This window comes from Anser brachyrhynchus, assembly GCF_964034855.1.
Source record: "Anser brachyrhynchus genome assembly, chromosome: 2".
Classification (NCBI taxonomy): domain Eukaryota; kingdom Metazoa; phylum Chordata; class Aves; order Anseriformes; family Anatidae; genus Anser; species Anser brachyrhynchus.
The window spans coordinates 85,209,319-85,223,055 of NC_137695.1; positions in this window are offsets into that span (position 1 = coordinate 85,209,319).

Sequence of the window (13,737 nt, forward strand, 5' to 3'; positions counted from 1 at the left end):
ACAACCAGGAAAGCCCTGACCAGAAGGAGAGGGCTGATAGTGCCATCTCAGTGCTCCAGGTAACATCAGGCCTCACTGTCATAGCCACAAAACCTCAGCTGCTAATTTTTCATCATCCCAAACCAACCTGCTCCCTCTACGTAAATTGGGCAACACGCTCATTTCCAGTGTTCCTTGCCTGATTTTTCCAATTCACAACACCACCTGATGGCTGGCATCTGAGTATGTAATGCTGTGAGTTTGGCTAAGGAAGCTCCGGAAAGCTTCCAGTGCTAAGCAAGCTGAAGTTCCCTTTGGATTGCTCTGATCACAGGAAGATGCACATCTGTGGCTGAAGAGGATTATGGTATGCATTACAGGTGATGTAACATTTCAATTTCCTTTGAGTTTGGGTCATGCAATCTGAACTACTTCACAGAGGAATAGAAGATTTGTATAGATAATGTTTTATTTATGAATTAGGTACCTTTCCAAATTCTAAATTATCCCTTATCTTCAGGCTCCAGCTGTGACACAGATAAGCAGAACTGACTAAAGGCATAGGAAATACGCAAAATCAAATTTTCTCAGCCAAGGATGACAGACCAATACCAATCTTTTGTCATTAGAAAAGAGTCCTGCCGAGTTGGGCTTATTACTCAGGGGACCACCAGGGAGCAGGAAGCAGGGAGGTGGCAGCCGTGACTGCTTGGAGGAGCCAGGGTCCCCATCTCCATCTCACAAGTGAAGAACCTGATACCTCTGAGACTGCAGCAACGGCCAGCCTGACACTTTAGGACTGATCATAGGCATAATCAGAAACATCCACCTTCTCCTCCCCTCTCTTCTCCTCTACGCCCACTTTTACTTCCCCAAGTCTTTAACCAGAAGGCAGATATCTCCTTTGCCTAGGGCCACACCAATTGTAGGTCTTTATCTAGTTATGGTTGATTTTACAGCATCTCCACGAAGCAAGGATTTGTGTAGCAAGGCAAAATTCCAGAGAGCTCAGTGAGGGTGACAAAGTATGGGCCTTCGGCAATGAGCATAAAATTAAAACCTCAGTATATCAGCAAAGCATAGCAGAACTTTCTGATACTAATCAAATATTTCCCTTCAGTGGCAGCTGAGCAAAGCTTCAGTCCTGAAAAAAAAAAAAATAAAAAAAATGCCAGGATGACCCTGTGCTGTGCAGAACCTCCCCAGATACCGTGGCTTCTGAAATCACAAGGTAGTTCTTCAATTATTATCAGGTAGAGTTTACTATTTAAAACAGCATTTTTAAATAGAAATTTCTATTTTGAAACCTTTGGAAACTACAGCAAATAGACCAACAAACTCCATGGCAAATTATTGCTTTCTAAGCCTTCTGTTTAAGAAGACATGCTCACTGATATTCTGGAATATATTACGTTTTAGGGTCATAGCATCTGAGACCATCTGTCACTATCACTTACAGCTGTGATGACTACTACATTATAGAGGATTTAGAGTTTTAAAAGAGAGGATTTAATTCTCTCAAGAAAAAACATGGATAATGGCCCTCAAAGCAAAAAGTCTAGCAAGTTACTAAATTCTCTTAATAGGGATTTTCTGTAGGAGAGAATTTGTGTGTTGGCCTGAAGTTGCCTCGGATGTGCAGTTCTGGTCCCTGGCACTCTGTATCAGAAACAGGGCAGCGGAGAGTGAAGAAGATGATCACATTCTGGTTGCAGATTAGCTTGAAACAAGATTTGCCTAAGTCGTGGGTGCTAGAGGGTTTCTCTGGGTTATTACAGTCATGACTTCTGTGTATACTGCAGGATGTAGATTGTTCTACACGTGCTCCCAGGCATTAGCTAGGCTACAGAAAGCAATCTTTTTGGCAGCAGCAGCCTTTGTTGATTGCAAAAACTGCAAATGCTAGGGGCTACTCCAACCAAATAGCATATTTCACCCTTTGGAGTCCTGAGAGCGCAGGCAGAGCTGGCCAGGTCTCTGACTTATTTAATCTCAAATAAGTCAGTTTTGGTGCTATTGAACAAGCCATTATCTCCTATGCAGAACTATTCAAACACAAGAATTCACATTATGAGAGAAAAAAATTCTCATTGTAAGATAATACCTTCTTTCAGCTTATGGAGCTTTTCAGTTTTTCCCTTTTATAATTTTGATGCTTGTGAATTACTCCAGAAACATGTAATATCTGATTTGTTCTTCTAACTTAAGCCTGTCTTCATCTTCAACCTCATGACATGTACAGTGTGTTAGATAGCTAAACTAATGTTATCTTGCAAGATAATAAAACATATGCAATAATGAATTATCAAACATCTACTTGGAGTTTCTTAACAAATAAGCAAGGCTGAAACCAAACCTCATTTAGATTCTGAAGGCAAAACAATTTAGCAATTACTCTGTAGTACCTTCTCTGGTAAGACGCATCACATTTTACATTAATCATGGGTGTTGTTACTAAGACAATCCATACTCAGTATAAGGATTTGGTTATATCATGGGCATTGCTAGCCTGTGTGAACCACATCAACCTATGGTGTTATTTTCATTTGGTTTTCAGACCTAACCTGAGAGTACTAAGTTTAGTAAATAAGGAAACAGTTTAAACTTCAAACTCGTGGAGTGTTTCAGCACCTTGTTTTAACACATTGGCACAATGAGTTTTTTTCACTGCATTTCACAAACCATGGTTTATATTCATAGAATAATAAGAGATTAGATAAAAATATGCCATCATATTAGCTCCACCAAATGGCCGAGGAACAGACTGGGAAGACATTATTCGTCATTAAGTCAACTGAGGAAGAAAAGAGGATTTCACAACTGTTTTGTTCTACCTGTGCAGTTTTCATCTCTTTTTTCTTAGCCTGTGTTAATTCAGAAACCTGTTTCATAGCTGGAGTCTTCAGCACAAATGGAGGCACTTATAAGTTCCTTGAAATCACACGCACACACACACAAATACACATGTACAGGAGAAGGGTAGGGTTGAAAGTGGAATAACTAAAAAAAATAAAAATAAATTAATAAATAAATAATCCCAGTCCTTGTAGCATTAAGAAGTCAATAAGTGGTATGTCACTGGCATGCAGGCCTTTGCATGTCAGGGGAGATCACACTACATTATTGGCAGACTAAGCCTGTCATGAGATAGAAGCGGACTGACTTCCCAGATTCAAAACCCAAGTCATGCAGCAGTGACTCAGAGCTGAACACAAACAAACACAGAAGGTGAGGGGGATTGTAAGGAAGCTGCCTCTTTACAACATCATTGTTGAAGTCTACTGAGCATCCAGATGCACCTTCTACTGCTAAGCTGATCAACAATTTGCAGGTCCATCACAAGAAGATCTACTAACCAGGGAATGCCCGTCTCTGTCTAGATATTTATGCCCTATTTACCTTCATGGCAGAAATTGGCATGCTTTGAAATCCCTTACCTGCATCATGAATAGACCAGAAGTAAAACTTGCTTCTTTCAGAGTCCTGAATTTGTTGTTATATCCTGACATCAGTGAATTTAACCACAGTATATGGTGACAATACAAACAGCAGAACAGTTCTCAAATTCACCAGGTTGCCTTAGATGGTAGAAACAGAATTGATTCTACTTATTTATAATATTCTCTATTCCTTTCCATGTATATATACTGCATTTTTTAGGCTGAAAGTTTTACTCATAATAAAAGATCATTTCTATTCTTGTTTATCAGATTACCTCATTTAAACAATTCTGTCACTGTTATTTTTTGGACAATCAGATTTGCTCTAAGTGAGAACTGGAAATCTAAATCACATTTCTCAAGACAGTCAGATTAACAGGGAATTCTGAGAATCCTTCCTGAAATTTTTCTTCCAGTAGGTCTATAACAGGGAGTAACAGGGAGTTCAAACCTGAAGAATTTAGGGAATCTGTATAAAATTTGTGAAATCCAGCTGGGATGTTTTGCCTGAAAGAGTGGCTGTGGCTTTGAAGTTGTTCCGCAAAAACTCCAAAGCCCCTGTTTCACAGTTCTTTCCTTTTTTTTTTTTTTTTTTCCTTACTTTGTATGTCTAAAAGCTGCCAGGTCTCTGCATTGTATCATTCTCCTGTGTTTCTCTTCTGTACCCCTTTATTATCCTCTGATTTGAGCACTGAAGGATAAGCTTTACTGAGACTTGAATGCCTGGAGTTAAGTCTTTAAATAAGGAGCTTGATTTTCAAAGGCATTTGACACTTTCAGCTTCCACAGGAGTCAGTGGAGCTGCTCTGGAATTACTTCACTGTCATTCTCTGAGAAGAGTGTGGTGGCATGTACCCTGAATGCAAATCGTAATGTGGTGGATGGGAAAAGAGCAAACCATCCTGAATGTTTGTGAGGTACTGACAGCCAAATGATCTTAAAAAAAAAAAAAAAAAAAAAAAGGCACATCTAGAACATCTAGATTTCAGCTAATTAGCATAAGTAAGATGCTTGGGTAGGAATTACGTGTTACTTCATAAAAAATAAGTAATAATGCAAAATTAATCTAGTCCTAAGGCTGCAGTGGGTGTATCCGAAGTCTTTTGAAAGATTCTGGCAAACAAAGGCTGAATTTCTGGGGGACAGGCCAAGTTTTGAACAAAGTTAACTTGAGCCTCAGCTAATCTCAGGCTGATGCTCAGGCAAATCTTGGCTGATACGGAAATTCTTTTCATGACACAAAAAACACAGCAAGGATTCTCTTTCTTTTTGCAAAAGGAAAGGGCATAGCCTTTCATTTTTTGGAAGGACTTCACTCCTGCTGGACTAAAACAGCTACTTAGACTAGGTTGGAAAAAAATCCTGAACATTGGGTCTTTTCCTACATGAGAAAAGGTAAAAACCCAGACACGATCTGCTTAATGAAATACTTACCAATTTTTGACAAATTGAAACAAACATATGGGTGACAAGAGAAGAAAACAGCAACAGAAAGGAAGAGTTGAGAGTCAGGAGAGAGCTCCTCAAATGCCACAGGTGAATAAGGGATGGAATATAAAACTACACAGAGATCTTCTTTGCATTGCTGTCTGACAGCTTATGAAACTCAGCTCCTGTTTGGTTTGTAATGCTCCTAGAGTCTCCACCTTTTTGGCAGAGCCTGCAAACCCTGGGTGAAATTGGCCATGAGTACACCAACAGGATCTTCAACATCTTTCCCCACGAAGCAGGGTTCAGCTGGCTGTGTTCAGGATCAATTTGATATGGTGCCATGAAAACAGCTACGTTGTGAGAAGCCTTGCCTGGGGTTAAGTTGAGGCCCTTGCCCTTGCTCCTTGCCTATGTTACATGGTAGTGTTATGCCTGTGCCCAGCCATATATCTTGCTGACCCTGACCTCCCTGATCTTGCTTATCAGACCTCCTGGCTTGACCTCAGATCTGCTCCATCATTGGAGCATATTTTTGGTGATCATTGTCAGCTGAGTCTGGTTACAGCTCTGCTCATCTTGTTCATGCACATACTTCTGCTCCCCTTGTCTTTGAGGATGCTGCTCCTGCCTGCCCCACCATCACCCTTGGTCCTCAGCTTGCCTTCCCCTGTGGAGCAACCTGCACCTGTAGCTCCATAACAGGAAGTTTAATTCAGTTTAAATTTAGTCTTATCCCCTGGCCCAAGTGCTTTTACTATAATTTAGATTCTAAACTTTCCAAATAAAACTTTTCATGTTGGAAAACTGGATGTGTCCCACCCAATAGTTCAGAACTTAATGCTCCCATTTAAAAGTCAGTGATTTCTGAAGAAGAGCTTCCAGCTGTTTTCTCCAAGTAGATCTACTTTTGTGCACCTAAGCCACACTGAGAAATTACCAAAAGGTAGTAAATGGAAATGGGATTTGCCTCAAAACTGCATTACTGAACCAAAAGAATTTCTTAAGAAAGCAGCCTTTTGATCCATAACACACCAGTTAAACACATTGACTAAGAAATCCAGTGATTTCTACATGAGGTTCCACAAAGGAGAAAGCTGTCCACCCAGAGTGAGCTGAAAGCCTTTTCCCTGAGTACCTCAAGTTTCTGACGAGATAAAAAATGTCTGATTTCCCATTGCAGTGGTAGAACGCAACTGATTGTAGCTGTCATTAATGTAATAAGTAATAAGGCACGTGCTAACTATAGCAAAGAAGGGTTGCAAATAGATTTGGCAATTAAGCAGCAGTGTGCAAAAGGGATACAGGCCTGTTCTCTGAAATATTGAAGCAAAATTTTGCTTTCTGCTTTTGTTAAGCCCCAAATGTTATAATACAAAGAATGTCAACTCATGGAAACTAAAATTCAAATGAGACAGTGTTCACCTTTTCCTAGAAACCACTCACGGAAATCAAAAACAACTCTAATTTAGAACTGCCTGTGTAATGGTGCAGACAGCAAAGGGCACTTGTAGCTACAAACTGCCCATGTCCTAAAATGATCCCACGTTCAGAAGACAGGCTTACCTGTAAGGACAAAAATGCAATACAGAAAGGTTTTAAGAATGTGTGTGAAGGGGAGATGCAAAAATGTGTAAAAAATAACATAGTGAAATCTTTTGTGTTTAGTCTGCAGTGTAGTCTTGCACATCTCAAGACACAAACAAATTACTTTCTGTTTGTCTTTTTATGTAGTGAGGTCTTTAATGCCTTCCTCTGCAGCTTGGCTATTCATTGATAGTCTTAGTTTAGTCCTAAAAACATGAAAATATTTTATTCATTAACTCCAGTCATTGCAGAATAGTGTCAATCCCTGCCTGCAGTCTAGACTATAGGTGGTAGCTGGAAAGATGTTACATCAGATCAGTCATTTGGGCTTTTAGCTCAAAATGTTGGGCTAAATGGGATTACTCATGGGATTACTCACAAATAAGACTGTAAAAAAAAAAAAAAAAAAGACATTCAGAAAGTTGTCTGCATGCTAGTTAGGGAACAAAACTAAACCCACAAATTTTGAATAATGTGTAGTCCTCAATATTCTGTCTTTGCTCTGGCAACAGACTCAAAGTTATTCACTTATTCACTTTTTTTATTTCAGCTTTTCACACATCATTTCAACTATATTGTTAGTAATTTTACCTTTGATGCTCTTTTTAGCTGCTTACCAGCTTCAACAGCCATCTTCTGGGAATTCTGAGAGCTATCTGCAAATTATAATGCTAAAGGCAGAGTATTCAGAAAGAAAGCATGGTCAAGGAATATGGCATTACATTCTCTTGAAGGGGATTTTTCAATAGGTATTGACTTAGGTTGAGCTAAACATTTCACTCTTTCCTTGTCTGAAGCCAACCTTTTTATGATGAGATGCCTTAAGGAACTGTGCTACACTAGGAAAAATATGCATGGTTCTTTGATGCACAGTAAAAAAAAAAAAAAAAGTCATGTTGGCTGAGACTCATTAATGGTTCTGCTTTTCAATTTTTAATAACTTTGCTGTGTGTTCTGGGAAGATGGGACATGGGAAAGAAAAGCATCAAGGCAAAGCTAGTGGCATTGTGTTCAGCCTCTGTTTTTTAGACTAACAAGTTTGTTGTGACAAAACAATGAAAAGTTTATATGGGGATCAGAACATCTTGGCCTCTAGTCATCTGAACACTGATGCACTAAAAATGTGTATTGAATTTACAGACTAGGTAGATATGTACTAAAAGTATAAGGCAGATTGAAAAGTATAATAAAGATATGCTCTGATCTCAACTGGAGTTTCACTTACACCGCAAGATTTCCAGCTAGATTTATGTGGGCAAGTGCCTCCATTAAACAAAAGCTTTATATGATCTTGAACATCTGCATGCAGAAATTTTTAAACTAGGCTACACTCCTTGTTATCTGAGGACCTTCCAGTAGAGTGTGAAACAATCTGACTAACATCTGTCACAACCTTGTCTTCTCATACATTAAATCTTATTAAATCTCATTAAATCTTGCACATGGGTGTCACAGAACCATCAACAAGGTAGAATACAGATTTTTTTTCAGGCTTAGGCTCTCTGTATAATCCATGGAGACAGAGGGATGCATGCCTAAGGGATCCACACAAGCCAGCTGGCTGGTTCTTCTAGGCAGATAGCTTACCTAACCAAAAATAAAAATAAAAAAATCTGAGAGGTCTGTCTTACATTTTGTCCTCTTTAAGAGCCTGTATGCCTTATTCTAACATAGAGGAAGGTGCGTGGCTCCCTTCGGGCTTCTGCATCCTCTCTGCATCCTCTCCCAGGGTCAACTGCCAAAAGCAATGTCTTGCAAAATGAAGAGGACAGAAATAGATTGTATATGACATCTCAGTTACTGAAGTGGGAGCTTCTGGTTCATCTCTCTCCTGATATAATTCTTATGAAGCATGTTTTGACCATCAGGCTCCAGAAGTCCCAAAAGCAGTAGAGGCCCTAGCAAAGAGAAGCATTTTGTATGCCATTGGAGATGAAAGCTATGTAAAATTTATGTAAAATATTTTGCTACAGTAAACATCTCCCACCTTCTTCTTGGGAAGAATCTGGAACATTCATATTCATTGTGGTGTCATAATTTAGAAACCACCAGGCTACAGCACCCTGATGTAAAAGACTGGGGGGTAGACTCCGTTTCTTCTCTTACACTAGTTCCACCTCTTGTGAACTACAAAAGAAAGAATGAACATGCCTCTAGGCTACTGATTTGGATATCTGGGCAGAAAGAAACTGCAGGTCACTATCCACATTACAAGGAAGCAGCTGAAACTGATTTTTCTGAGTCATGGTTGAGTGCTCCACAGAACACCTTTCCTACTTGTCCGATATTTTAAATACTTCTTATCTCCTGTTATTAAATCCTGCACATTGATGCTCTTAGATAACATTCACACTCCTTTCTCTAAAAAAGCTCTTTTAATAGCCTTCTGCAAACCTCTCTTTTTCTTGTAATTCTAATAGACCTTCTTTCCAACATCTGCTCCAGCTTGAATTCATTTTCCTCTAGCATGAGTAAGCAGAATTGAAACACTATCAACACAAGCTTCTTCTCTTGCTAGAAGCATTCTGGGATTTATTTATTTATTTATTTTTATGATAGACGGTTGGGATCTTGTATATTTATAAGTCCAAGTAAGACTACATCAGATAATGCAGCATGCTACATTTATAGACTTGGATGTCTTTTATCTTGGGGATCTCTAGTGTCATCTGTTTTATTCCTCAGTGAGTAAAGCTGCAGTGTGGTTGTGATTTGTTTCATGTATCTGCCAAGACCCTGCAAAATAAAAATATGAATTATGTTAGAGGAAGGCCAAGTATTTGTAGGAACTTTTGATAATCTCATAGTAGAAATATGCCTTTCATTAATAACTTTTTATTTCTGCTAGTTTTAACATTTTCCATAGGTTATGTCTGTTATTTTTCAATTACACTGGAAACAAAAACCAACCATCTTGCTTCTCACAGATGTTTTCTGTTACCATGTGCTTACATGTTCTGCCGGTGTTCCTCATGTCTCCATTGATCTTTACATTTATCCTTGGCTCTTACCTTAGCTTACTCCAGTCCTTGAAGCACTCCTCCATGTGTTTGACATTAGGGCCCTGCCAAAGTAGATACATAAATCCAACTAGAAATATTTTTAGGATATAGGAGGTACATGTGCTTCATAAACCTCCCCACAAGGTACAGCCTTATTCTAACATACTTGCATATGATTGCAAAATAAATCATTTAATAAACAACCTCAAAAGAAGAAAAAAATCTTGCTGTTTCTTGATGTAAGAACTTGTTTTCTCAGTTACCTCAGAAGAGTGCCTGGTATAAGTGGCTGGTTCTTGCCATGTTGAATGGGCAGAGCAAGAAATTTCACTGAGTATGGATTTACTCTAAAAAAAGTTGTATGTAGATGCACTGGAAATGAGGAATGGATTTCGGACATTAGTGTTTATATAAACAAACAAACAAGAAAATGGCTTTCAACAAAAAATATAAAGAAAGAAGGAAAGATATATAGCCTTCAGCAAGCAGTTAAAAGAAATGCATGTATTTGCCATTTCTGAACATTAAGGAAGATGTTGATTCCACAGAGATGTATGAAACACCTCCTTAAACTAAACACTACACTTCAGCACAAAACTAACCAGATTGGAGATATTCCTTGCTATTGCCACTTGTCAGTATTTAAGGCACTTGGGATAGTAGTAGCTGTAGTAAGAGTATTCCTGTGTCTTGTAGTTAGTGAAATGCAGGACACAGACTTGTTAGAGTGCTATTGTGCAAAATTTACATATTAACTGTAAAGAGAAATATAAAGACCACTTGAAATTGCATTTTCATTTGCCTACATCCTTTACAAGCTAGGAAATTATCCTGACAGAGCAAACACGTTTGCTGTTGCTGAAATTCACTGGTAAGCTGCTCTCAGTACTGGTAAATATAAGGCACAATTTCAATCACTAAAGCAGTTCTTTGTCCATTTTTCTGCCCATGCTGTGTGCTGAAATGGAAAGATATTTGTGTGCTGGGAAAGAGAAGAAAAGAGAAAAAGAAAAGAGAAGAAAAGAGGAGAAGAGAAGAGAAGAGAAGAGAAGAGAAGAGAAGAGAAGAGAAGAGAAGAGAAGAGAAGAGAAGAGAAGAGAAGAGAAGAGAAGAGAAGAGAAGAGAAGAGAAGAGAAGAGAAGAGAAGAGAAGAGAAGAGAAGAGAAGAGAAGAGAAGAGAAGAGAAGAGAAGAGAAGAGAAGAGAAAAAATAAAAAAGAATTAATAAATTAATACTTTGTGGCCTTGTTAGCACTCTTCAGTGTCTTGTATGCAGCATCTCTCTATGACACCACCACGTAAAGTAATGGAGAAAAATGATCATTCTGAAAATAAATTCTGTTTATATGAACTTTTATTTTATTTTCCCTTAGTGAAGCATAAAAGTTCACTTGATGTTGTTAGATGTGATTATTGATCTGGGTCTAACAGCATAACTCTAGCCAAACAGTTTAAGTATAACTAAAAATTTGAGTCTTTCCTTTTCTTGCTTTTAATTTATATTTGATTTTGAAGAAGGTTAGCATAGAATGGAGAATAATGTAGCAACATACTGTGAGTAAAGCATATTATCAAAGCAGAATAAATTTTTTAATGATTCAGAAGCCTGTGAGCCCTCCTACAGAAGCAGTGATCATGTGGCCATAGATCTCTCTGTACCTGGGGGGTTTGATGCATTGTGCTGATCAAGTAGAGAGTAAAAGACAAAAGATACTAAAATTGGAGTGCTACCAATATTGAATGAAGTCTGACAGGAGCACCTTTCAGAATGATCGGATAACTTGCCCTGCACACTGGAGGAGACTGACCTCCCTGGTCTTTCTTCTCTACTTTTGTCAGTTCTTGAACAATCAAAATCATATGTTCTGAAAGTTTTATCAGTGAAATTGTGTACCTTGGTTTAGTGGTAGGTAGGCTGTAGTCTTGTCTGATGTATGGCCCTCTGTGGTTGAGAAAACATTCCTGCAAGCTTACTGTAATGAAGAAAGACCCAACTTTTTCAAAAGCACTGTGAATGTCCTGGAGGATTATTTATTAATAGATATTTTTATTGCAACTATTGAAAAGTTCAAAACTTTTTCTACATTTATTTCATAGGGAATTTGCTTGAGTAAAATATGTGACGAAGGTTAAGTAAAGATATGATATGAATTTCACATTTGTAACCTGAGGCAGAGCTGGCTCAAGGCTTTGCATAAGTACAGGTGTGCTTGAATTTTTCTGTCTGAAGAGGACGCCAAAATGTATTTTGCTGTCATTATGAGGTAACAAAATATTTTTTTCTACAGGAAAACTACCTTTTGGGGAAGATCAGAAGAGACTCAAGAATGACTGGAAGTGATTTGTGGAATATCTGTTGTCTAAGAATGGAAGAACAGAAAGATTGAATGTGAATTTTGGAGTCTAATTCCTCTTTCGTTATTTCTGCCCTCAGCTAATCAACGCTAAGCAGGAGAAGAGGGAGTCTTGCACTGGAAATTAAGAGCAGCCATACTAGGTTGATCCAGAAGTCCAACAATCTGTATCTTACTTGTGACAATGACCAAAACTAGAGAAAAAAATAACCAAAATGTAAGAAAGTGGGCAAGCAGTTTGCAGCCAAGTAAATACAGTTACCGCTGTTGCTAGCAGAAGGCCAGAGGCGCGTTAGGAAGATGGCAGCGCAAGGCCTCAGGCCATGCCTGGCCCTGCCTTGGCGGCAGGGGGTCACGGCAGTAACAGCTCTGGCCCGGTGGGCAGGGGCCTGCTCCCAGCACTCCACAGTTTATGATTCAGGGACCATCTGTGCTAGATGTGGTGTCTTGGTTATCTAATAGCTTTCAATTAATTCATTTTCTTCCTGCCTGGTTATCCTTAACTCACACAAGCTCCCAGCAGGTGCATCATCTGATGGAAGGGAGTTTGGAAAGTTAGCCAGTAGATGCATGAGGAGTTGTTTCCATGCGCTTGTTATAAACTTGCCACCTCATCTGATGCCCTATCAGCTCAGTAGTGGTCCTTCTCTGTCTGCCACCAGCTGACCTCTTTCCCCTATCCTCCAGGAGCTTTTGGCTAATACCACATCTCTCCCAGCCACCCTCTTTTAGGGCCTTGCTGCTTCCTCCTGCCTGGCAAGTCCCTCATGTCTTCCTTTCCCATCCTTCCCTGGAGGATGCAGGAGGCTTTGCTCTGCAGATTTCTGTGCCTCCCGCAGCTGGTCTACTGTTAAGAGGCTGCCTTGCAGAGATGACTGACACAGCTGGGATCCCTGTTGCTATTTTCAGCCAGGAGCTCAAGGCTCGAGTTGTCATGGAGAATGACCTTCTCAGGAAAAACAGCATTTGCAGATTAGCATAGTGAAGTGGGAATAATACCTGCTTTCAAGGAACCTGTGCTGAGGACAGAAACCTTGGGGCTTCTGGATACATAAACACGAGATATCATATCTGGATATATAAACATGAGATACCATAAACACTGTTAAAAGTTCACTGTTTTTCCAGGATGACATTCTCAATTCATTCAATAAATTGGACAACATTTTTAAGAAGCTTCGAATACAAAGGAGCAAATAATTTCAGTCATGTCTTGCCAAAGCTGGATTCTAAAAACCAACTCCTGCAAAGCAGGCGCTGCAGTCACTCAGCAAAAGCAAAGAAAGCAGAGACTTAATTCAGGTTGCCTAAACCAGTGCACGGGACTGTAGAAGAGCAGTGAGCAAAAGTGAGTGGAAGTCAAGAGGAATGGCAGCCACTGCTGCAGTTCGAGCAGAGCCAGCCATTAAATGCACTTAGACAGTGCCTGTTGACAGAGGCCCTTTGGCAAAATAGGTGGAGAAGTACCTGCCTAATGGGTGCTAACAGGGTTTATGCATGAGTAGGTTTAGAGATGCTCTGCCCTGTCAAAACTGAGACATTTCTAAGCTTCCTCATAAATGGAAGTGCATGTGTAATACAAATGGACAGTCAAAAAGAGAAAAAAAAATAAAAAAGAAAAAAAGAAAAAAAAAGGTAACTTTGAGGGAGTTAGGAGTGAGCAGAGCACAGGTTTTTGAGGACTGCAATGTTGGCCTAAGAATCTATCGAAATCCTATCCAAATGGTTCTGTGGGTCTGCTTGTACATATCCTTTCCCAGCTTTCATGAGAGGAAGGAAAAAAGATAAATCATACTGCTGTGTAATAATGAAGACTAATTATGTATTCCTAATAGAAGTGAAGAAATAAGGGTTGCTTTTTAAGGATACAAAGATTTCAGGAAGGACATTGTGCCAACTAGATTTAGTAGCTGCATTAGGAAATAAAATTGTGTTATTCAATTATCAG